Source organism: Pseudopodoces humilis, chromosome 1 (genome assembly GCF_049639895.1).
Source record: "Pseudopodoces humilis isolate 2021_Gansu_Grassland_sample_001 chromosome 1, ASM4963989v1, whole genome shotgun sequence".
Lineage (NCBI taxonomy): Eukaryota > Metazoa > Chordata > Aves > Passeriformes > Paridae > Pseudopodoces > Pseudopodoces humilis.
In genome coordinates this window covers 104,023,014-104,048,456 of record NC_142200.1, presented here as the reverse complement: position 1 = coordinate 104,048,456, position 25,443 = coordinate 104,023,014, and positions in this window count along the sequence as shown.

Below are 25,443 nucleotides of genomic sequence, written 5' to 3'. Positions count from 1 at the left end.
GTGTTTCTCTCAGTTCCATGCATATGCTGGGTGTTGGGTGAACATTCCATACCTCTCAGCTTGTGCAGGCTGCTTTCATTAACCCAGTGTTCCACTTCATATTCTGCCTAAAAATATAAATTTGATGTAATAGTCAGGTTTTTCAATAGAAAAGCATGGAGAAATTCTCCTAATTGAACCAGCTATTTTTCTCTCACCTTTCAGAGGGGTATTTGTTTCCTCTGAGCCTAGCCTGTGTCAACATTTTTGTGAACCCATTTTATATGGAAACAATCTGAGCATTAAAAGAAGCTCTTCTTTAGATTGTCTGGGAGTTGGCATTTCAGTCACTAGCAAAACTGCATGCAAAGCATCTTTAAATTCATGATTACATCTTTCTACAGGCCTTCCTCTAGTGGGAAATCAGTGCTCCATTTACAGGAGAAGGGCTAAAACGGTTTAAAATTTAAAGAGCTGTCATGAATTACACCACAATAACACTAATAAAATACAAAACCTACTTTCTAGCATCTTCCTCATCTACAGTGCTAATGTACCAAAAAATTACCTGTCAGACAATTTACCAGGGAAAGTGCCCTACCAAGATATTCTGAAGATACATGTGAAAAATTCAGCAAGAACCAGATTGTCACAGGTGTGGACAAGCAAACAAACACTCAAACAGCTGGATGGTGGGGGGAGAAGGAGGAGGTAGGGAATAAGTATTGAAACCCTGCCACTTGTCCTTTATCCTGTACAGTCTGCATAAGGGCCTTTTGTAATTCTACTTCCAGCACATGTATAGATAAAGAAAGAAAAGAAAGAGAAATATCTCTGTGTCACTTTTATGTGTTATGGTATTTAACAGATTTTGTATGAAGGAACAAGTACCATCTGTACCCAGCTTTGTAGAACTTGAAGGAAAACCTGTGCAAAACGACCTTATTTTCAGACCAAAACCACTTATATTTTCAAGGGCAGCCAATGATAATTTTCATTTATTTAGCAAAGATACCTTGTGAGCAAGCAGGTAACACAGTTACAGAGATATCCCTTGGGCTGGCAGGTTCCACCAAACGCGTCTGACATGGTGCCAGCAAGAGAAAGAAAAGAAGAGCTGCTTCATTTCCTTCCTCCCATTTCATACTTTCCATCAAAACCCATAACACCTGTGCTATATTGTTTATTTTGCCAGACCTTAATTTTTTTTTCTGTGCCCTCATTTACACTGCCACACATTCTATACATGCACACATGCACACCCCGATTCAGTTTTCACTTCTTGGTTGTGCTAAACTAAAGTAGCTATACTGAAATTAAGCTACTCTCCATGATATCTGAAAAGTCACAAAAGCTAGGTGAAGACCTGGGTGACTGGTAAAAGAGAGGCATAAATACACACATTTTTAAAATGGTGGAGATGCAGACCCTGGGAAGTACCAACCTGTCAGCCTCACCTCTGAGCCTGGGAAGACCCTGGAACAGATCCTCCTAGAAGCTGTGCTAAGGCACATGGAATTCAGTGGAGTGATTCAAGACAGGCAGCATGGTGTTACTGAGGGCAAGATCTGCCTGGCCAACCCCAGTGGCCTTCTATGATGAAGTGACCACAGCAGTGGGCAAGGAAAGGTTATGGATATTGTCTGTTTGGACTTCTGTCCAGCCTTAGACATGGTCCCCCACAACATCTCCTCTAAACTGGAGGTGGATGGATTTGATGTGTAAACACTTCTGGGCATGAGGAATTGGTTTGATGGTCATGTCCAGAGTGTACTGGTCAATGGCTCAATGTCCAAATGAAGGTCAGTGACAAGTGGTGTCCTACAGGAGTCCTAATTGGCACCAGTGGTGTTTAATGTCTTTGTTGATGACACAGACACTGGCATTGAGTGTACCCTCAGAAGTCTGAAGATGACACCAAACTGAGAGATGCAGTTGTACAAGCTTGAAGGACAGGATGACATCCAGAAGCATCTGGAAGAGGTAAAAAAGTGAGACCATGGGAATCTAAGAGGTTCAACAAGTCCAAGTGCATGATCCTGCACTTGGGTTGGGGCCATCGAAGTTATCAATACAGTCTGGGGGGATGAAGGGGATTGAGGTCTGCCCCGTGGAGAAGGACTTGGAGGTGCTGGTATATGAAAAGTTTGATACAACCCAGCAATACATAGCTCAGAAAGACAAAGCAGGGTGAGGGAGGGAATTCTGCCCCTCTTCTCTGCTCTGGTGAGATCCCCACCTGGAGTGCTGCATCCAGCTCCAGGGTCCACAGCACGGAAAATATATGGACTTGTTGGAGCAGGTCTAGAGGAGAGCCATGAAGGTAATCACAGGGCTGGAGCACCTCTCTTAAGAAGAAAGAGTTGGGGGTATTCAGCTGGGAGAAGAGGATGCTCTGGGGGACCTTACTGTGACCTCTCAGAACCTAAAGTGGTCTTATAAGAAAGATGGGAATAGAATTTCTGTTAGGGCCTGTTGTGACAAGACAAGGAGAAATGGCTTTAAACTGGAGGATGGACTATACACACTAGATATAAGGAAGAAATTTTTTATTGTGAGGGTGATGAAACACTGGAACAGGTTGCCCAGAGAAGTGGTAGATGTCCCATCTCTCAGAAACATTGGACAGGGCTCTGAGCAACCTGCTCTATTTGAGATGTCCCTGCTCATTGCAGGGGAATGAACTAGATAACCTTTAACAAACCCTTACAATCCACATCGTTGTATGAGTCTATGAAGCAGAAAAATATTAGCTCTCACAGCATTCCTCTATTTTTAGTGTTTTGATAACCAAGTTAATTAGATAGAAATGTGAGCTATATTAAAAAAAACACACCAGGAACCACAAAAAAGAAACAAACACAAAAGCATGAAAAAGCCTAAAATATGTACAGATGTAAATGAACTCCTTATCCTTCGTGTGTGTTTGGGTTTTACTTCCTTTAGTTTTGTCTGAAGTTTGAGTAGCTCTATCATCTGTTTACTTCACACTCAGAGAGACCATCTTCCCTGAAAACATCTTTTATCCCACTGATATCATTAATTTAACTAGAAAGCTGTCAACTTTTTTTTTAAAAAAAGAAAGGATACCACCCCTTCATCCTGTCCTCCCCCTTACTGTTTTTGCAGGAGTGGTGTAGGGTAGTGGGGTGTGATTAGGTTTCCAGCAAGGGTATGATAATAGGTGAGTATCTTAAGGCTGGGAAGAAATGCATATTTGAGGTATTAGTTGTTTACAGCTGATCTCTGGGTCCAAAACACAAAAAGCCATGCTTACTTGTGCACAGGAAAGCATATGAATAGATGTGAAACCCTCTAGTGCCTGGAGAAACTGGACTTGAAAGTAAACTCTTCACCAGCATAATTTACTGTGAAATGTAACTTTCTTAGCACTTTGTATTTGCTTGGGAAGGAAATAAAAACACGTCTATTAAAGACTGCTACCTTGATCAGCCGTAGGGATTCCTGAGAGATTTTATTTCTGATGAGTTATGTTAGATATATTTCTCATGTAACGATGGACTGAATTTGGGTAAAGTCTGTCAGGCTTATTCTCCCCTGTCTTACATCAGATCTATGCTACCACAACACAGCCATTTCACACCCAGCAGAGAAATTGGTAATTAGGTCTTCTCCATTAAACTCAGCTGAAGCTTTTTATTTTTACTGTTATACAGGCTTGTAATGCTGGTGATCCCATTTAGGTGTAAAGCTTTTCTCTCCAAAAGCAATTTAATCTATATTGTCATACCCAGAAGTGCACAGAGCACTTGTTATCTAGTGCAGATTCACCTGCATTTTTACATGGATAAATAGTTCCCACTGTAGTTATAAGAGCATATTAATCTCCTATTTCCCTCAGTCCCTCAGTGCACTTCTGTTTTTCCAGATTTATATGTAGTTTAAAGTCTGTAACACTCCTAGAATCCTGAGGAAAGTGTTAAAAAGACTTTTCCTCAAATCAACTCTGATGGAATAAAATATTAAAGCAGCACAGTAAACATACGCCTAAAATGCACCTATACTTCTGTTTAGAACAGCACTACAGCCACAGAATGTGCTTTTCAACTGTCTTTCAATATAGGAGGTATGTTTGTGGTATAAACATATTTCAAATCTCAAAAGCAAAAATACAACAGAAGAAATCAAGATATGAAAAAAAAAAAAAAAAAGTTATTTAACACACAGTTCCCAAAAGCACTTCAGAAAAATAGTAGAGAGAAAATACTCAGAAAGCCAACCATTAACATAATTTCACAAAAAAATCCTTACCAGGTTCATGGAAAGAATATATTACTTTCAATGAAAACTAACTATAGTTCTCACATAGTATTTAGTTCTTGCAGATATATGTTCTAACCTAATGAAAAAGAGAAACATTATAGTAACAACTAGGTGGCATAAATTACCCTTTACCCCCATAGGTATTGAAGCAAAGTTCTTATGCTATGGAGATGCTTCAACGAGGCATGGAACAGGACATTATTGTGGTGATGAACATGAGGAAAAAACCTTGATTTGTGACATAAAGAACAGCAATGTGAGTTGTAATGAGGAACTAAATGTTTTTGGATAGTCTAATCATTAGTTTTTGGTCTCCGCTTGCTTTTACAGGTCACTGAGCTATGACAAATATGAAGAACAGCCGTGACATTTGCCAAATCATGGGAATGTTTGAAACTAGCAAACCCAGGAGAGATGTAAAATTACACAGATGATGAAAGGTTTAAACAAAGTGAGTTATTTCAGCTGACCCTGTTTCCAGGAAATTCACATAATAAAATTTGTTTCCAGGAAATGGAAATAAAGGAAATGGCCCAGCTTTGTTTTAAACTTTGGACGTGTGTCCTCCCACTCTTCAGAGAGTATTGCATTAGATTCATTGGTCTCTGAACTAACCTGCAAACCACACACCACAAAGACATAAAATATCAAGTTAATTATATAGCCCAGGGACATCTCTTTTTCACACAGCCTTGGCTGCTCAATAAGCTATCAATCTTTTTCTCCAGATGGTGCTGCCTTCATTCAGTTGTTCCATTGTTTCCTTTGTTATGCAAGTGGTTTCTTGATTAAGATTTGTCAACTGCCCTTCCCCTAAGCATTCTCCAAATTTAAATAATAACTGCAGTTGTTAAATAAAAAAACCCAACAAACCCCATACACAAAAAAACCCTGCTCCCAAACAAAGTCACTGACTAAAAATAACAAGTAGAGAATGAATATGTTTGGTTTTTTTTTTTGCCTTCTGTATGTTCTCCCAGAAGACAGATGCAAAAGAGTTTACTGGTAATATGTGAAAGGCCAGATGTTTATCTGGCTGCCCTGTGTGTGTCTTTGCACCTGCCTGCTCTCTGCTACTAGCAGTGTAGATAACAGCTATGCTAATTTTTCAGCTTTTACACTTATGCATACAGTTTTAATCCTCCCATATTCCTGAAGCTAACTAGTTTCTAATTAAGCATTTCAGTTTGTGTTGTTCCCCATGTGACAGGGGGCTGTTCTCACCCCTACCTCTCACTCCTAGTTCTCATCCCTTTTCACCACTAGTTCTCATCAAAGCATACCAGTAAAAGGTGAACTTTGGAAGATCTGTAGTTTTAAGTATTGAAAAGAAAACACTTGAAATGCAGAGGGTTCTCTAACTGGTATTGAAGATTTTGGCATTTAGAATGCTGGAATGAAACCCTGTGAATAGAAAGTTTCATAAGAAGTCTTTGAGAATGCTGTTCTGCTGAGGGAAGAAGTCTCAGGAGGACAGCTCTTATACTGTGTCAGTACTGCCTCTAGTCTTGGCCACACTGCACCAAGATCCACAACCATGTAGAGATGAGCAGTATATGAAAAAAAAACACCACATTTTGAAAACTAGAAAAGATGCAAAGTTGGATGCTGGGCAAAAATGTAGCCCTTTTAAATTTGCCTGCTTCAAATCTATCTATTCTTATCTGTGTGCCTATTTTCACATTCCTTTCTGAAGTGAAGAAGACATGTGGCAGTAACTTGCCTTCAAAATTGAGAGCTCCCAGAAAACTAAGGAAAAAAATGATGCAAATATTTGCATCAAGACACATTTCAGATATATTTCACAAGATACGTGTTTGCAAAACTGGATGAATAAAGATTTCTTCACTCAAATTTGCTACTTGAAGTTAAAGGATTGATAATCATTTCCTTTTTGCTAGTCACTGGACTTAAAATAAAAATATTAAACTCTCTCAAGATACTATTATTACTCTACATATAAAGGAATTATAGCCTTTTAAACAGACTTACTAAATTGATCTCTTCCTGTCCAAATTATATATATATATATACACATATATAATACTGCACAACAGTCAGAAATAAAGTTTGGTAAAAAGGTAAAATATTTTACATTTAAAATGACAGGCTTATAATTTTTTTTTTTTTTTTTTAATGCAGCTCCCATAGTCAGACAAACTAAGTGTGAAACTCTGAGGCCTTAAAACCATTGGTAAAAGCCTGATTGACTTCTTTCAGTCAGAAGGTCTCTTTTCTCTGCAAGACCTCCATCAAACACTTTGCCTTCAATGTCTTATAACTGGCCTAAAATTCTCCAAATCAGCAACACTTTTTCAATAAAGTAAGGTTTTATCACACCCCATGAGTCACCTGTTCAACTTGCACACAGGCCTGAGCCAGGAATTTGATTTTTCAAAGGTGACTACAATTTGGTCAAGGAAGACCAAACCTTTTTTTTCTGTATTTGGAAGTGGGGAAACAGAACAGGAAGTCCTAAAATGGACCTCCAAAAAGTCTTAGTTCAGTTCTTCTCTATTGCTTGGAACTTGTGGAAAATATGATTGGATATTTCATGAACACTTCATTTTCAAATATAATATTACAACTGCACTGACACATTGTGCCATAAGTTGATATATTAGCCGTAAGAAGAAGTAAGAAGAGTTTTTCATGGTTCCACTATCAAATAAATCTGTTTCCAGGAAGTAACTATAAAATTTCATTATGTGATTTATTTTGATAATCAGTATACAACCATGGCATGTGCTGGCTCAAATATATCTTGAGGTGTTCTGAGGGCCCTGAAGCAGCTTCCTCAGTACATTTATGAAGGTCTGATTTGCTTCTTACCAGCTGATTTGAGTACCAGTAACAGTCTGACAAGGAAAACACAGAACGCTTGTCAAAAAAACAAATTAATTTGGACTGCACCATGCTTCATCCATGACACTGGTAATGAAAATAAACAGTTTAAAAGAAAGGTTGGAAGTGTTTACAGTACTGCTATAATTGCAGTGAGTCTGTACCTTTAGCTCTGCTTCTTCCAGAGGCTAGGAAATATTTCACTTTTATACTCAGATTTCAGGCTCGCTCCCAGCTTTTGTCTGGTGTTAAAGTGATATAATTTACCCTTCTGTGTCCTTCCCACAAATCCCTAAGCCATTTATTCCATAGCATACTAGACAAAGACTGCAATGCTTGAAAGAGCAGTTTCTTCAATTGTTAGCCCTTTAAACAGACGGAGGACTGAAAGCTTGAAGGCTTGCAAAGCCTGATTGCAGTCTGTGCCTCCAATTTGCACAACAGCACTAATAAAGGATATGAGACCACAGTAGCAAAAGGATCCTGAGAGGTCCTGACATGTTTGTTTCCAGGCAAATTTTCAAAGGCTCTTGTGTGGGGGTGTAGGATGGAAGATATTGTCTGAAATGTCCAAGATTACAAGCTGCAGTAAGAAATCACAGGAACTAGAATAGCATGCTGTGAAAATCCAACCAGCACAGAAGGGATTAGTCTTTTAAATGAAACAAACACAACCAGATGCATGATATTCCAACCCCAAAGTTCCTTCAGGATACACAGTTGACAAAAATCTATCTAGTAAAATTTTATTTACATTTCCAAAAGAAGCACATCATCCAGTCCCGAAAATGGACTTATTTTACTGTTTCTATGGCAACTGTTTGCCTTCAGAGCTACGAAATGAAATTAATGGTGAAAAAACACTTTGTATGGTAAATTGATTCCCTGTTCTTCATCCCATATACGTAGCACTGCTTCACTTAACGATGTTTAGTGCTTTAGCTCTATCATGTTTCTACACAGATATTTGTACTGTTTTGATATAAAACATTAATCCTAAACCATGAACATTTGAGGTCCTAGTAAAATGCTTTTAATGTATTTAAATTTATGTCTGTAACAAAGTCTTAATTTTGATCACATCTTAAATCAAAAGGTCTCTGTGGAACGCCCTGATTTTTAAAATATTCTGATATTCTTAGTGGGGTCATATATTGTCCACTTCTGAGCAAACATTAAAACTAAGTAGTTATTCCATACAGGACTACACAATTGGAATATGGCTGTGGCTTCTGTGGTATAAAGGCACAAAAGGAAAAAAAAAAAAAAGTATTAGAAACCAGGTCTTTTTTTTTTTTTTAACATAGAAAAGCTGAAAGGCATACAAACACTTCTCCATGTCTGAAACAGAACCTGCAGATTCAATAGCTAAGCTGGGTTATATAATTCATTTTTCTCTGAAGTGGATGTGATTTTTATTTTTGCTTTCTACAGGATCCTATTTAAGTTACCTTGAGCTTCTTTTACATTTGTCACATCATTTAGCGCAGAAATGTCCTTGTGGCAGTTATTCTTTTCTTTCTGCAGCTATTCGTCAAGTGCTCCATGATCCCATTATTTTCTACAAGTTCAGCTTAACAGTTGGACTAAACTTTCCTGTGTTTCCTGTCCCACACTTAAGTTGAAAGGATATTTTAGATCTTGAAGCATTAAATGAAAGAAAGATCTCAGCCAAGAGGCTTTAATTGAAAACTGCCCCTGGAAGAAACTGAAGAAGCTGAATCACAGATTTTAAATTTTTCTTAACAAAATAGACAATTTGCAAGGTTTCAAGTGTGGGACATTTGAGGAAAGATGAATGGTATATCAAATTTATATGAAGAACAACTCATTTTGGAGAAGGGAACCCTTCTTGCACACCTGCAAATTGATAAACTGACGTGTGACAATGCCATTGTGCAGATATTTTTCAATGCAAATTCAAACATATATAGGCAAGAATACTTAAATCAAAAGTGGATGCATCACTGAAGTTAGCTCACACATCTTTATATGTGCCACAGGATCACTAGGCAGGACCTAAGAAACCCCTGCCTTTGACAGAGGAAAAAAGAAAAGAAATTGAAGTTTCAGGTCTAAGTCCTCAGTGGAGCAGAATGAACTTGATCTTAAATTTTCCATATCCCAGCCTACTGCTCTGGCTAGTGATTTTCAAGCTGGAAGTACCACCTTGTCTAGAGAAACTTTCCCCTTCCCTTATGAAACAAATGTAAAAGCACACTCTTTTCTACAGGACTCTTGAGTTTCAAGAAACTACCTTTTTTTCTAAAGAGAGTAAGTAATTGCTGCCCTTAGAAAACCAGTCTATTTGTACTTCTGTTTCACTAAATGGCAGGGAACTGACAATACGTGTAGTTGCAATAACATATGTGATTTCTTCTGGATGTAAAAAAGAGACTTAGATTCTTAATTTACAATCTATCTGGGAGAAAGAAAAAAAGGATTGTATTTCTGTATGTTTGTGTAAAGACCATCCTCTTTTGGCAAGGCCAAATTATAAAGGTCTCCACTACTTTGCATATAAAAATGCTATTATTAAAATTTATCTAGAAACCATGCCTTCTTGTTGAAATCTCACTACCAAAGTTTGTACCAAAGTCTGGTACATATTTCAGGCTTGTAAACAGCCTGAGAGGTGAGAAGCTTGTTAGGAGCATTAGCTGGCTTACTAAATAGAAATTAGGGGTTTTTTATCACTATTGCTACGGGCCACTCCTCTGTGCTGTTCCATGAAACACTGTTAGGATGTAGCCCTGGGGACGCTGCCCTGAAAAACACTGCCTCAAACACTCATGCATCAGCAGTGACTGCTGAATTAAGCCAGGCAGTAGCCAATAATACCATTAACCACAAAAGGCTGATTTCTGGAGCTCTGCAGGGGAAAGCGCTCTCCGTGAATAATGAGATATTGTGGAGTGGGCTGTAAATGCACTGTAACCGCCCCATCTGCTGGTGCGGGCTCAGGCTGAACACAGACACCCTGGAAACTTCCAGCTCACACTGAAGCAGCTCAGTGCTTTGGCTGGGGTTTATGTGATGAAACATCTGGGTTTGGGTGTGGCTCAAGAGTAGCCCTGGCCAGGTCAGCCCTGGATCACTGGGAAAGAGTGCAGAGGGAGAAACAGCGCTGACTGCCTGATTTGTTCCCAAAGCCCTGGCAATGGTACTGGCTGCTCATCAGTAAGCAATTTCATCTGTATGCATAAACAACTGTGGCATCTCCATCTTCTGAGGGATGCAGCATGTGGTGAGCATGATGCAATGAAATATCAGCACTGATCAGCTCCAGCCCACTGATATGCCAGCCAAGACACTCACGATCTATTAGCAATATATCGTGACTATAGTTACTACTGCTAATTGCAGCATTACTATTAGAATTATTACAGCATTCCTTAATAACTACTGTTAAATAACTTGATATGGCGTATTATTGTAAAATAACAAAACTGAAGTACAGGGAAAGGATGGGAGAATGTTAAAAACTGATCCATTTTTAACTTATCCTCAGGGGAAAATCATGATATTTAGATATTTGTGATTTTGTTTGGCTTTTGTCAGGTAAAGTGAGAGGCAATGACCCACAGAAGACCAAGGTCATGTTTCTCCTCTTCTTAATTCTGGCCAAAATTCCCCATGACAAACCCAGATTTATTTAGTATGCTTCCTACTATGGAAGTCCCAAAAAGGTAGTTCATGTGCTGCTGATTAGAGCACAAGAGAGTTATAAGCCAGTTCATACATTTATGCTATGAATGTGTTCCATTGCTTTGTAAAAACACAACAGTATGGCACAAGTAACATGAAAGCAAAGTCCTCTGAACTTTAAATTCTCAGTTGCAGAACTTCATTTTGTTCTAAAAGAAAATAAAAGCAAAGGTGATGGTTGTTTATATTCCCTGCTTCTCCCCTTCCCTGAATTGCTCATAAAACTGAATTCTCTAAAACCTAATGTAGGAGAATGCTCTCTTTGGAGCATTAACACTGTGTGTTAATTTTAGTCTATTCTATTTCAGGAAAGAAATATCAAGTGAGCTTCTTTTGCTATCCAGCCATCACTAACCAGTTAAAATATCTTGAGCTAAGCATCAAATACTGCTTTGCAGATAGAATAAGACACATAAAATGATTTTAAGTAATAATTGAGGTTCATTGCAATTAAAAAAAAATATCAAATATTGAAAACCACAAAACATGATGTCTATAACATCAAAATACAATTTGTACCTATTTGGTAAAGACTGCCTTTTCTGATCAGAAAACTCTTGATGGAAATGTCAAAACTCTTCAAATCTTCAGGTAAAAGTAGGATTTTTTTCCCCTGAATGTCCTCATTTTACTGCACAACATCTTTCACATATCAAAAAAGTTCTTTCACCAATGTAGACTAACATGCAAATTGTAGAATTCAGTGAGCTATGGGTATGTCTTCTGTGAGCTACAGTTCTTCTCAGTCTATCATCAAGGGCAATGATGTTATAGGAGAGAAAAACATTTACTCTGTTAATTTTAAACGAACTTCCTCCCTTTGAGGTACCTTGGAAAGCACCTAAGTACTTCTGCACTTTAAATTAGTGAAGCTGAAGTTCCTGGAGTACTTACAGGACTCTTACAATTATAGACATATTGACAGGACCACTGAATGAAAAGGCTGTGATGAATCAATCTAATATTTTGTGGCTTTTTTTTCCCACTTCACAGTGATAAGCACTTTGGATTTGTCCTTTTTGCTGGTGGAGCTGCAGTTAACAGAGATGAATAAATGTACACTGGACAGGCACCACCTCACCTACCACCATGCAGCTGCTTGGTCCTCCAGCATCCACACCTGGGCCTTTGGACCCATCTTGGCCAGCTCCACCATCCCTGCTCTTTCCTCTCCCCCAACCACATGATTGCTCATCTGGGCTTCTCCCAGTTCTTTCACATCTTTTGAGGATAGCACGAGGATAGCATGACATGAATTGTTCTATTATGACCAGCAGACTAAAAAGTCACAGTTTTGAAAGTCTGACTAAGCTGCTCTTCTCACTGCCGAACCCTCAAAGTTTCTAAGGTACCTCTGAGGAGCAGTGGTCCAGAACACACAGAAGATTATCAGGCCTAAAACATGAGCTTCTGAAATTGGTTAAGTGGGGTTCTGCTGATTGTAATGGGGAAAAATCTAAGCCAGAAAATTAAGGTATGTATTCAGGCCAGCAGTGAAGGCCCTTTTTGGTTCTTTGGGTTTTCCAGATGAAAAAAGGATAGACAAGATGATTAAAAAATGTAACTTTGGTTAGTCTCTGAATTTTACTTTTTCTTTCTTCTCTCATGGTTTATATTTTGTTGTATTTTGCTCCAACTGCAACAAAATGATGTGTGAAACACCACAAAAAAAACCTCAACAAAACCAAAACCAAAGAAGAAAAAAAGACATCCCACACAAAAGGCATTATTATGGTGACAGAACTTGTACTTATGTGTAAAGTTGGTCTGTGAAGGAGATTTATGCTTCCCTATAAGAGTAAGAGATTACATTTTAAGGTGTTCTTTTCTCAGTCTTTAGATATTATTCTTTAGTTATATGTGCAGAAAAATGTAAAGGAAATGTCTACATTTAAAGACAAGTTTCCAGAGATGAACATCTTACAAATGAGAACTATTTACATATGAAGAAAGCAATACTGACATACAGTATCCACCCTGCACCAAATGCAATCTGAGTTCAGTACAACTTAGAACTATTAGAAATGGTGATTTGACAGGTACACCAAAGGATTAAAAGCTTGATCTAAAACACCCTGAAATTGATAACAAGGCCTATATACACTGCAGTGGGCTTTTGACTAAGTATTGTTGCAATTTCATCACTGAGATGGATTTTTTTCAGCATTGTCCCCTGCAGGCATCTGTACTGTGCAACACTCCAGATTTTTGTCTTCTAGAAATCCACACTAATACTCAGTTCAAGTTTATCACCTCAATTTGGGCTTTACAGCTTGTGCTACCCCAAAATATTTCCCTTCTCAAAGGACCTACTTTCTACTGTGCTTCTGCAATCATCCCTGAATTCTCACTGCAGCTTCACTGAAATTAGTCAAATGAGTTTATTCACGTCCTAGTGTGTTCCCTTTGTGTGTGTTAATGAAGAGCCTGCAGTAGCAGGTTGGCACTAACCCAGCCCAGATCTTCTTCACCACTTCCAGCCCCTGCTGCCAAGTCACACAAGGCAAATGGCAATGTTTGTGAGTTGTGCTAGCTGCTGAAGGAAATAGGAAATCTTTGAGCAAATTTGATCAGGAGGTTAGCCTGAAGGCAGCACAATATTTCCGTTTTCTGAATGGTTGTATTGCTCCTACATTCAGTCTTCATGAGAAGAAAATCTGCACAATGATATTTCTGAGGGAATGAGACTTACTCACACTAGCATCAGACCTCTCTGTAGATGGGTGACTCCCTCAGCAATGATGCTTCAAGGTTCAGTTCTGCTCAAAGCAGGGAAGGTTAAATCCACTGTCATGGACAATGACTTGTAATCCCCTTTCTCTCTAGGCTGGTAAAACTTGATTGTAAAATGTGTCTGACTAACAGTTTTTAGTTTAGGAGATTCATGGTCTGAAGTTGTGCTAGAGGAGGTTTAGACTGCATATTAGAAAAAGGTTCTTCACCCAGAGGGTGGTTGGGCACTGGAACAGGCTCCCCAGGGAAGTGGTCACTGCACTGAGCCTGACAGAGTTCAAGAAGCATCTGGACAATGCTCTCAGGCACAGGGTGTGACTCTTGGGGTGTCCTGTGCAGGACCAGGAGTTGGACTCAGTAATCTTTTTGGGTCCCTCCCAACTCAGCATATTCTGTTTCTGTTGTTTAGGGATTTAGATTTTTTGCTTTGACTGATTCAGAGAGAATCTGTCTCATTTGAATTGTTCAATAATGTTGGAGCCCTAACAATTGCATTTTTAAATAAGAATGATCAGCCACACTGTTTTAGTCTCTTTAACTGAGTGGTTAACACTGAATGGAAATAAAGCAAGCCATCCTCACTGAGACAGCTTACACTTGCATCAATTCTGATAAGTAAAATTGTGTATTTGTGCAGTCATTCCTGAAATATATCTAGGAAATGAAATTGTTCACCCAAGTTACCACTGACAGTGAATGAACAGCAAAGGGCACCCTGGTCACCTATTGAATATGGGACTATGTGGAGTGGTCATTATCTGTCCTGAGGTAAAGGAGATGGAGCAGAATAACTCTCCAAGAGAGCCAGACTAACCACTGCACTCTGCACTACTGCCTCAGCTCCTACTGTGACGTTATTCTCTAAAACCTCATAGTACTCTGTAACCCAGGTAATCTAGCTGGCCTGAGAGAAAATGCATGTTTTCTTTTCCTGGTTCAGCTGCACACTTCACTTTTTATAGGCCATTCTAACAGCCCTTTTAGCTCCATTTAGTCCTTTGAGAAGTCAGACTGATTTTTATTCTGGCCACTAGACATTGCTCAAGATCATACATTATGGACAGTACTTCACTGTCATCTAAGCCACTGCTGTAGTGGTGGCTGTTTTGTAATAAAAAAGCCCAGCTGTCTGCTTCTCTGTGATAAGTGCTAAAAAAAGGTACATTGCAATCCAGGCTGCTGTAGCATTATAGCCAAAGGAGGATTACAAATGGCATGGCTGCTGTAAGGAAGGGCTATATAGAGCTGCACATATGCACTCCAGTGATTCTTATCATGGGAGTGGAGAATGGCATTTTCACTTTTAAGAAATACTTATCTCCAGAGTGTACTATTGCTACCTTGCTGCCAATTACTGCTTCCTGGCAATGAATAGAGACCATATGCTTTTAGGCCACGGCATTTGATTAATGACACTAATACAGAGTCACCTGAGGCAAGAGTGGTGTCATCAACATGAGAAAAAAGGAGTCAATAGCTGTAGCATTGTCATTCCACAGTATTTTGTGGGAAAGTGAGGGAAGGAAGTGGAAGGAATTAGAGCTGGAGAATAATGATCATAGCTGTCTTTAGACAGCTCCCCAGAGAGGAGGCATTTGACAGCTTTTGCATGGATGGGGCTGTTCCCTTCCCCCATGCAATAGCCTCCATCTGGTTATACATCACTGAAGTAGACTGAATCTCTGTAAAGAGGAAGGTGACATCCACAGGCAAACCCAGGGACATCTGAATACAAACATTTGTAGCCTTGCAACCTGAACCTCTGACAAGGCCATAAATGCAGCTCTGCTTGTGAGAACACCATGATAGTCTTGGAGGGGTTGGGACTGACGTACAGCCCTGTTGATAGCTCATGGCCTGACCCTTCCAGAGTCCAGCAAGCCAAAGAAGTAACTAGGATCAGGAGAATTATCAGCATCTTTATCTAGCAGACTTACTTCATGTACATAAGGTAAGAAACATCAAGCATGAATGTGAAAGTTTGATTTATTAATTGATAAATACACACCAGAAGTCACAATTTCACTAAGACACCTTCATCCAGCTTCCAATGAAGCCAAATAGGTAAGGGACAAAAGGAATGACCTAAAGCTAAAATGGGTCAGCAAAACTGAAGAAAAACTACCTTTTTTTATTTTTTTTTTCCCATCCAGCATTCTTTCATCTACTGAGTAAAACTGACACAAATATTTGGATCAGTATATTACATCCAAGCCCCAGTTGTATTCTATTTCCTGCAAGATACAAGAAGCCTGTGTTAGGTTCACAGCCTGAATCATGACAGATTTCTGAGGGCCAAGTTTTATCTCTAAGACTTGTTTATTTGCTTGTTTCTATAAATATTAAAAGTCTTTGGTTTAAACTCAGACCTTCATATGAACTGGGCTTTTTGACTGCAAATTGCTTATAATTTCAGAATATAAATGAACAAGGAAGAAGAGGAACTGACACAGAAACATTGCTTATTTCTCAGCTCTTTGCTCTAATAGCTCCATTCTGTAGAAAAACTATGGATAACAAATCAAGCTGAACATTTCATGCTTTCCAAATAGAAAAATGCCATATACAATCATTAAATGTCACACAAAAGACTGAACAACCTCACAAAATCCTGACCAGCAGCATAATCATCTTCAAAGAGTTGACCTGAGAAAGAAAAATTCTTCAAAGGAGCATAACACAGATATCAATATAGAAATGAGCCCAGAAGAAAACTCAAGGTTTGCACTTTTGTCCTCCTAGCCTGGATGACAGTTTGAAAAACTTATCTCTAAGGTAACTAAGATTTAGAACCAAAAGTTATGAGAGCAGCCATCAATATTTTTTCTCCCTGAACACTGACTAAAGAGTTGTGGGTCAAAATATTCGTGTCCCAGTTGTATCCGGTTCTAGAGACTGTAAAAGAAAAAGATCTGATGGCACAATTTGATTATGACAACATGATCTTCCTGGAAATACAATAAAATAATCACAGATTACAAAATAAATGTCAGCTGTTTAGTAAGACACAAGGGCACTTAAGAAGTAGCTCCAACTGCCAAACTCCTGTTATTGCCCTACAGGTTAAAATTAACTGAAGAAAAAAAATAGGGAATAAGGTTTGTAGTCTGGTTGTGAAAAGTGTGTGGGGACAGCAGAATTTTAAGGGCAGAGTTGTAGCACTGGCCTGAATTCAGTAGAAAGTAAAGCAAGGGAAGCAGAGCATCATTAATAGCTCTTGTGATGAAGCTCTTCAAAACAAAATCCCTTGATGCCAGAAAGCAGCATTGAGGCAGGCAAGCTGGGGAGCCCTGCCGAGATGGTCATGAACCTCATTAAAGGGAGAGGAATCAGGCAGTGGGTGTACTATAATTTGGAGCATATTTTATAATTATCCTTTATTTTGAAGAGAAGCATGCTACACACAGGTCTTTTAAACTAGGCATTAACAAACAATAACACAGAAAATATTCTAGAAGGAAGATGGCAAGGAAAAACTCCAAAGTACAAGGATCTGATCTGCCCCACCACATCACCTCCTAAGATTATGTTGGTTGAGGTCCTTACTGCAGTACCTCTGTGGCTGTGAAACCCCCACTAAACAGTAAAAAAGGGAGCAATTTCATTCTTTTATAGATGTCCCCATGCAGAAGAATATGTGTAACCAGCTAGAGCTGCAGGATCTTCTCCTAAGCAACAAGATGCACTTCTCACCTCACTTTATCACTGCTTTTCCCATAGTTAGACAGTTATGAGGGCATTTCAGACAGGCCATCTGCTAGAATACCCTAACAATAGGAATTTTGTAGAATGTCACAGACTTTCCAGTACAGCCATGAAGAAAAAAATATTTTTTGCTGTGTTTTTATTCTATCAAGAGATGTGTTTATTCCCGAGAGTTGTACTGATGTATCTGTCTGTGTGTGCTAAACAGGGAGGCAATCCTCTCAGGCATTCAGGCAGTGCATGGAGATTTTAGCTGTCAAGGAAGAATACTTCTCATGCAATATAATGCAACCAAGATTTTGTCAACTCTTTATTTTACTCTAGGATGATATTAGGGTTTTTTTGTTTCTTTTCTTTTTCAAAACAGTCATTTAGGTCAATGTTTGATCTGTAAACCAAACCATGTAAATATTCCCAATAATTAGCCCTTTAAAATGACATCTAGCTAGTGATATATTCTGAGGCAAGATGTTAATTGTTTCCGCAATCTAGAAATGCAGAAAATGCCTTTATTTCTTGAAAATAGTTTTTTATACTTTGGAGATTATAGACAGTATCAAATTGACTATGATTTATGTAAGGCATGCTGTACATTCACCTCAGTTCTCTCCTCCCATGAAACAAACCCACAAACCCTCACTCAGGAGAAAGAAGTAACCAAAAAGGATATTCACAGCTGCCTTCCTGCCTTTGTCAGAGAGACATAGAGGTAACAATGCTCACCAAAAAGTGATTTGCGTTATGGAATAATGGAAAAAAATTGGTCAAAAACTATTTTTCCGATTTTCCAACCACACTGTCTCCTTCATAAACCTCAAAGCCTCATTTACCCTCTTTCCATTTCATGTGAAGAAAAGATCATGAGGCTCATGAGACTTTAATAATAAATTGATTAAGATGAAAAATAAAACTTAAAAGCTTTGCAGACTTGGTGCAGTGTCTTTCTGTCTCTAATTTATCTAATCACCTTTGTCCAAGGAGTTGAACTAAAATTTTCATGGGATCAGTTATTTTACTCTTTGGGTCAAAAGACACAGCAATTACTGTTTTATTGTTTCCCTGCCTCCTGCACTATTCACTTAGGGCTCAGTACTCTGGAAAAACAAAAATGACAAAAAAATCCATTCAAAGTTTTTTGAACCTGAAAGACTGAAGGCTTGTGTAACTTCAAAGCAAATTCATGTTAAAGAGGGATAAAACTACAGCCCTTAAAGCTGGAGCAAAATACCAAACACAGAGAAGTCTGAGTTTTTATAGAGTCAGATGAAGCAGACCCAGCTTCCTTGCAAATCCCCATACTTTTTATTTGTGGGAGGGCAGGTTGGAAGTCTTCAGATCTAGTGGAGACTCACTAGAGGCAGTGAAATGAGTTTTCTTTTAAGTGCAGAAAAAATACCAGTGGCAAAAAAACCTCAAATGTACCCTCCCCATCACTGTTTGTAAAATACTAAAAATAAATAAAATTTTTAAAAAATTAACTCAAACTGGACATTAGAACTCAGGCAAGCAACAAAGAACTAAAAACTTCTTTTCCACTGTAGAAACCCTATGCATACCTGATAAAGAGATGGTGAAAACCATTGCTAAGAAAGATCACCAGTATTTAAAACCATGTGAAGATGAATATTCTGTGAAACTCAGTTATCAAGTTTCTTCTTCCTGTTGTTTATATTGACATCTTTCTCGTCCCTCCCTGACTTCTACGGAATATATTTAGAGCCACAGTGGATTCTGGTCTGTAAGACATCTAGCTTTATCCTAACCAGACAGCCCATTTCAGAATAAATTTAAAATAATCTAATAAGTAAATTACAGTAATAGTAATTTGGAAGTTGCAACATGCCAAGAGTCATTACAAAGAAGGACTTGCTATTGTGCAGTTTTCTCATTTTAGGAGACACAGGCAGTAACTGACTCTGTGTGGTGTGGGCTGAGACATAAAAGACATCTACTGTCAGCAACTTTAATTATGTTTCAGGGTTCATTAAATTCATGAGGTATCAATGATCTGACTGCTCTTTCCTTTGGTATCTGTTTTATACTGTTGGCATTCAGTTTTATACTGATAAATCTTTAGTAAACTTTGTTAAAGTTTTTTCAATATAGAGTTAGATTCAAGATTTCCCAGCAATTTTTTGATAGAATATTACAACTCAGAGGCCTCTAACTCCTGTTATTTTTACCACTGGACATGATACAAGAGCCCTTGGGGATGTGAGAAAAGCCCATTATCAGTTGTGTTTCACTCACTTTACATAGCCTAAATGCAACTTGCGCATCATGACACAACAACAAATCTTAACCTCCTGGCCTTGACTTGGTCATCAGTGAAGTGGATTAACTAAGTTGCATTTAAATAAAACTTTCTCAACCCATAATTTTTATTAACTTTTACTAAAGTTTGACATCCTTATATAGAAGACAGGTAATGTGAAAGTCCTTCATCAAACCCAGCAGGGTTGATGAATCAACCAGGCTTGATTGAAACTACCCCAGAAGATTTCATTTTTACCAGTTAAAGGAACATGTACCCTGAAAATAAAGCAAAAGAAAACCTAACCATGAAACTAACAACCCTGTCCTGAAAAAATGACTTTGGATCACTCTATCCACATTTACTGTGTATTTGTTTTGAAAATATTCCAAAGGGGACTTGGTTACTTATGCCAACATTGCCAAATGCTTAATTGCACAAATGCTTCCATCTGGGTGAAGGAAAGATTTAGAGGCTGCTTAGCCAAAACAAATTATATTTTAATTCTGAGATATGAATGCATGTGCCTGGGAGGTCTCAGCTGTAAAGTCCAAAGAGCTTTTCAAATATGGGAACTCTGACAGCTTCTGAAGTGGACTGATAGGTAGACTGCAGGAGCAATTACCAGAGTCAATGGCTAAACCTTCCCCAGCTCATTTCCTCTGAAACGTGGCTGGATTCCTGGCACAAGAGCATCCACTCCTTTGAGTGGGGCTGTGATAATCTCCAAGGAGTTCTGGGCCCACAAATAGAAAACATTCTCATCTTCACAACCGGCCGTCAACATGTAGTGCATTGTGTTTTAAAGAATCTGTATTATTTTAGACAGTGTCGCACTCTACAGAGCCAAAAATCATTTACTGTAACATTCTGATATGTATTATGTAGACAGAACGCATCTTAGTTTAGCTATTTCTAGCACCAAGTTTAGGCAAAATGCTAAGCATTTCTTTTGAAATATTTCAAAACAAGTATGAGAGTTCACAGAACTAAAAAAAAACTCTGTTGCAGATTGTTACAATATTTAGGCATCAGGCATATTGCAGCTAGCTATATATATTTGATGCAAAGCAGACTTAAATGAGGGAAAAGACTGCCAACACTGTTCGTCTGAAACAATCTCCTTTCAAAAACAGTAGACAGTGAAGAAGTATTACACTTGACTTCCCTACATGTATAAAGGAAAGGCATGAACACGTGCACAACATAAAATATATTTTCTTATATAATATACATACCAATAGCAGATTCGAAAGCAGAATGCATGTTTCCTAATAACCTTTCCTGTGCTACTTAGTGTAAAAAACCCACCAAAACCCACAACAAAACCCAAATTAATCAGCCCATGAATATGCATCCAGTTAGAGGTCAGACTAAAAAATGTGAAGCTGGCATAAGTCAGTATCCTTGAAACCAGCAATGCTACTTTGTCCAGCAGATCCTGCACTTGGATTTAAGTGGCTTTTAGGGGCAGTACTGGCAGGATGACACCCAAGGTAACATCTCCACCTAAAGATCTGATCCATGTGCAGGTTCAAGTAGTAGAGTCTCAGCCAGAGGAGAGGAAATGTTTAGTGAACGCAAATGCCATGGTAGTATGGACTTCTAGAAAGAGTATATTTTAGTGAATTTGAGATGAACTTGCATCATCACTCCCACATTAGGCTGGGTCATTGGGATGGAGCCACAAAACCTTTAGGCTTCAGATATTATGTCTCTGCCACACATTTTTATTTTGTTTACAACTTATGGTTTGTGGTTTGGTTGTTTATTTTTTTTGGGGGGGGTTGATTTTTTTTTTCTTTTGTTCTCCAGTTCATTCCATCTTTTGAAGTCTTTGTTACTATGGAAACAATTACAGAGTTGGTCTACTCATAGCCTCTGATACCTCAGAGTAGAAAAATAATAAGGAAAGAGTTTGGGACAAAAATGGCTTGGAATTTAAATCATAAAGCAGTGTAGGACAGTCTACCGCCTTTCTTTTAGTTCTCTAACTCACTGCTGATAAAATCAGAAAGTTAGTTTAAATAGGTGCTTTTGCCTGAGTCTACAGGGGTAGTGGCACAAACACTTAAACACAAACACAAAAAACAGAGTTGTGCCATCTCAGGATTTGGAAATGAGCAGCAGCTGGGAACAGCAGAGCCGTCAGCTGGAAAAGGACCTCCCTTTGAGGCATGATAGCATAAATGTTACAGACTAGCAAAGTAAATTTGCTCTGGACTGTTCTTTGGGATTCACAGCAACAAACAAGAAATGGCTCAGGTCCATGTTACAATTTTTTTCATTTTCACAATAAGGCAGCTACATACTGGTTATAAAGGATGGTGTCCGGACCATGTGGCTTCCAAAACCAATGCAATGAAACTTTTTGGAGAAACACCAGTTGACCCAGGATGAAGTCACATCAGGGATATTCTAACAGTTCAACTAATTAGAGGTTTGTACTTCAAAACACAGCACTGTTTATTTTTTTTTTAGTATCATTGTCATATGACTCTTAGCCATAGAGCACAGCTACCCTGACAAGCACCCTGAAAGGGGCCAAGGAGCACACTGAAAATCTAGTCCCTGATTGTCTGCTCCACTTTACTGCTGGCTCTCTAACAGCTCAGTTCCAAACTGTTCCTGCCACCTTCCCCCAAAACTAATACACTACAGAATGAGCTAGCTTTAAATTCTGTGTATGTGATGGAGTCAGTTCAGATGATTTTGAGGCCAGGCATTTATGTGTCTCCCCTTCCTTCAGTGAAGTGGATACCATGCCTTTTCTATCACAGGGGCCATCAGAACAGCTATGTACATAAGTACTTAGCTCTTCCCCAAGGCACACAAAAGCAGCTGCTTACATCCCAAAGAATAGCAACGATTGAAAAACCTGGTCACAGACAGAAGTTCCAACCGAGCTCCCAAATGAGCCTGAGGTGCACCCTAGGGAACCACAGACTTTAAGAGAAGGTTGGAAAGGTATTTTTTTTCTGTTTTGCAAAAGAAGCTGGTTTTGCCCAGTAGCAGAAAGATCCTGCTGCAGCTGTGGAGAACTAAGGGGTGAGTTCAATGGATGAAACCCTGTGGCAATAGTGCAGTACTACATCCACTTTAGATGCTGCTAAAATTGGTTTACTTCAACGAGAAGATATCACTAGCTGGCTATAAGATCTGATTCTTTTCATATGAAAAGGAAAGAAATCATTTATTCACTGTCAGCTGATTATTTCAGAGTTTTTTAGATGTGTGGCAAGTACTTGTTTATTTGTAATATGTAATATTGCAATATGTGGAATGATCCTTAAGAAGATAAATGTATCAAATTTTGTTTTCTTTCCATCCTAGTATTTTTCTCCACTATTATTTCTCATGGATCAGCATTAAAACAAAATTTTTTTCAAAGATGCCTTTCTGCACAAAACACTTTCTTACTTCATTTCAGACCTGTCTGTTCAAAGGAAATGGATTTTTAGGTGTATTTATTATCTTCCACTATATATGCCACTTTTCTTAAAGTTTTTCTTCATTTTTACTAACTTCTAGTCAGGAAGAAATCCCCTGAGCTTTCCTGCAATGCTCTAATATACTGAATCTTATTAACTAGTGATACTTTTTTACTCCCAGAAAAATAATTGATTGATTAAATCCACTTTGACTTCGCTGTGAGTTTGGGCTGAATAAGAAATAAAGATATGAATGCTGGTAAGATCTGGAAACACTGCAGAAGTCAATTCCTCTGTGACTTTGAGATGTAAGAGAAGGTCTTCATCAGAAGGGAGTAACTTTTGGTTTGGTGTTTTTTATATTTGGTGTTTGACAGTCCAAATATGAGAATGATGCCTTGGATAGAAGGCAGGAACAATTTCAGCATGCCTCTCAAAAATGCAAACACGCTCTGAAGGAGATGGGTACGCTTTACATAATTCATTTTTTTGCACTGATCAAGGGAAGAACAACTGTGGAAAAAAGTTCAAGGAATCAGCTCAAGCTACAACCTGAACTTCTCACTGCTTGTAAGGATGCAGTCATGGTGCCCTATAGAGGCTTCATCACAGCCAATGGTGGATTTGCTGCCACACATTAAAAACCAAGCCATACATTCTTTCCTTGTTGGAGAGCCACAGCAACAAACTGTTGCTTTGGAAATACTTCTAACAGAAACAGACCCTTCTTTCTGAGGGTGGGATATCACTGTCAGAATCTTAAAGACTGCATAACTTGTAAAGATCTAGAAAGTTCCACCAGTACCAACAAAGTCTGTTCTGGTAGGTGAGAAGAGCATCTTTCAGTGTCAGTTTCATACTTACCAAAAGGACTTTATGTGATTAGTTTGCATATAAAATCAGATGATCCTGATTTTATTTCACACTGAATGAAAATGTAACAATTACGAAAAAAGTCAAATTTGCACATTTACATATTCCATGTAATCAGGAGAAATAGAGGCATATTCAGAAGCAGTGAGTGGTATCACAGACTCTGTGTGACTGGTATTATTCTTGTGTGACATTTCAGTACACTTTCTCTGAACTAAATTAAAAGTCATGAAACTATTTCAATGAACTTCATACATAGAAAACATTTCTGCATGGAAATGTATGTTTTTCTGGAGAATTGATCCTTATCTCAATAAGAAACACTTTGGATATAAGAACTCTAACAGCATCTGTCCTCTCCCCTTAAACTACAGCAGGTGCCTGGATGCCCATGCTGGCTTATACACTTAGCTTTTAGTGGCTAATATTGGGGTGAATCTCACTTGGGAGATTGAAAGCATAAAATGGGTTCAATTTAGAAGCTCAAAACTGGCAGGCAAGGAGACCCTGAAAGCCTGAGTGGTTTTGAATGCTGAAAAAACACAAAAAACTGACACCCTTCCTGAAAAGCAAACTGATTTGGAAACTATGTTACTGTGTGTAAGTAAACAGAAGTCTCTGTCCTTCTTACTGAATTAGGTTTTCTGGACACAGATATTGACAGGAGAAAGTTTGAAAGCTAAGAATGAGAGGAAATATACAAAATACGTCTGGGAGAGTCCTTGAGAGGATAGCTAATTCCTCTCTTGCTTCAGAAAAGAATCATATCCTGTTTTACACCTGGGCTGTACTTTGTCAGACACTGATACTGCTTTTAAAACCATCAGCAAATTCCCATACCCTACCTAGGGAAGCTATCCCCACATTTCACTGACTATCTTAAATGCTAGGAAGACTCTAGACTGTCAAATCTGAATCCTGCTTACTGAAATTTACTTCTCATCTCTTTGATCATTTAATACTGTATTCTCCTCTCTATTGCAGCACCCTTGTATGTGTTTAGGGAGTGCTGTCACATGTTTCTTTAATCATGCTCCCTTTGGAAAAAGCAATCCTAGCTCTGTCAAGCAGTTCTTGATTGCCAAGACCAGAAAACAGCACTCTCCTGTTGGAGCTCTCCATTGTATGTTGCAGAGTGCTGCAAGTGCATGTTCTTCCAATTAACGAAGTTTCATCTCAACCAAATTGCTATTCAAATAACCTATTAAGGTTACTTTGTGCTATCAACTCTGAAGTATTCACTACTGATTAAAGTGACCTTTTCCATGAAGAGGAATGGAAATGCAGAGTGCTTCAAAGTCAATGAAACAATAATAGGTCTCATTCAACTCTTATTTTGTCTGGCTTGAAATTCCGGTAACTTAGAAATACTAAGGAAGAAAACAGCTCAACATGACTATATGGAGACATAGTAAAGAATTAAATAAATATTCTAAATAAATTTAGTAGCAATGAGATACTGTTTTTCCTTAAGTAAACAAGCAATAGGAGAAAATGCATCTGATTTCCTTGAGATCCTTAATAAGCTGTCCAAGTTAAATTTGTTTATCATGAATCATTGTATTTCCAAAATTAATTAAAGCAATTGCGGCTAATTAATATGAATAATAGGCTTATTTGACTGAAAAAAAT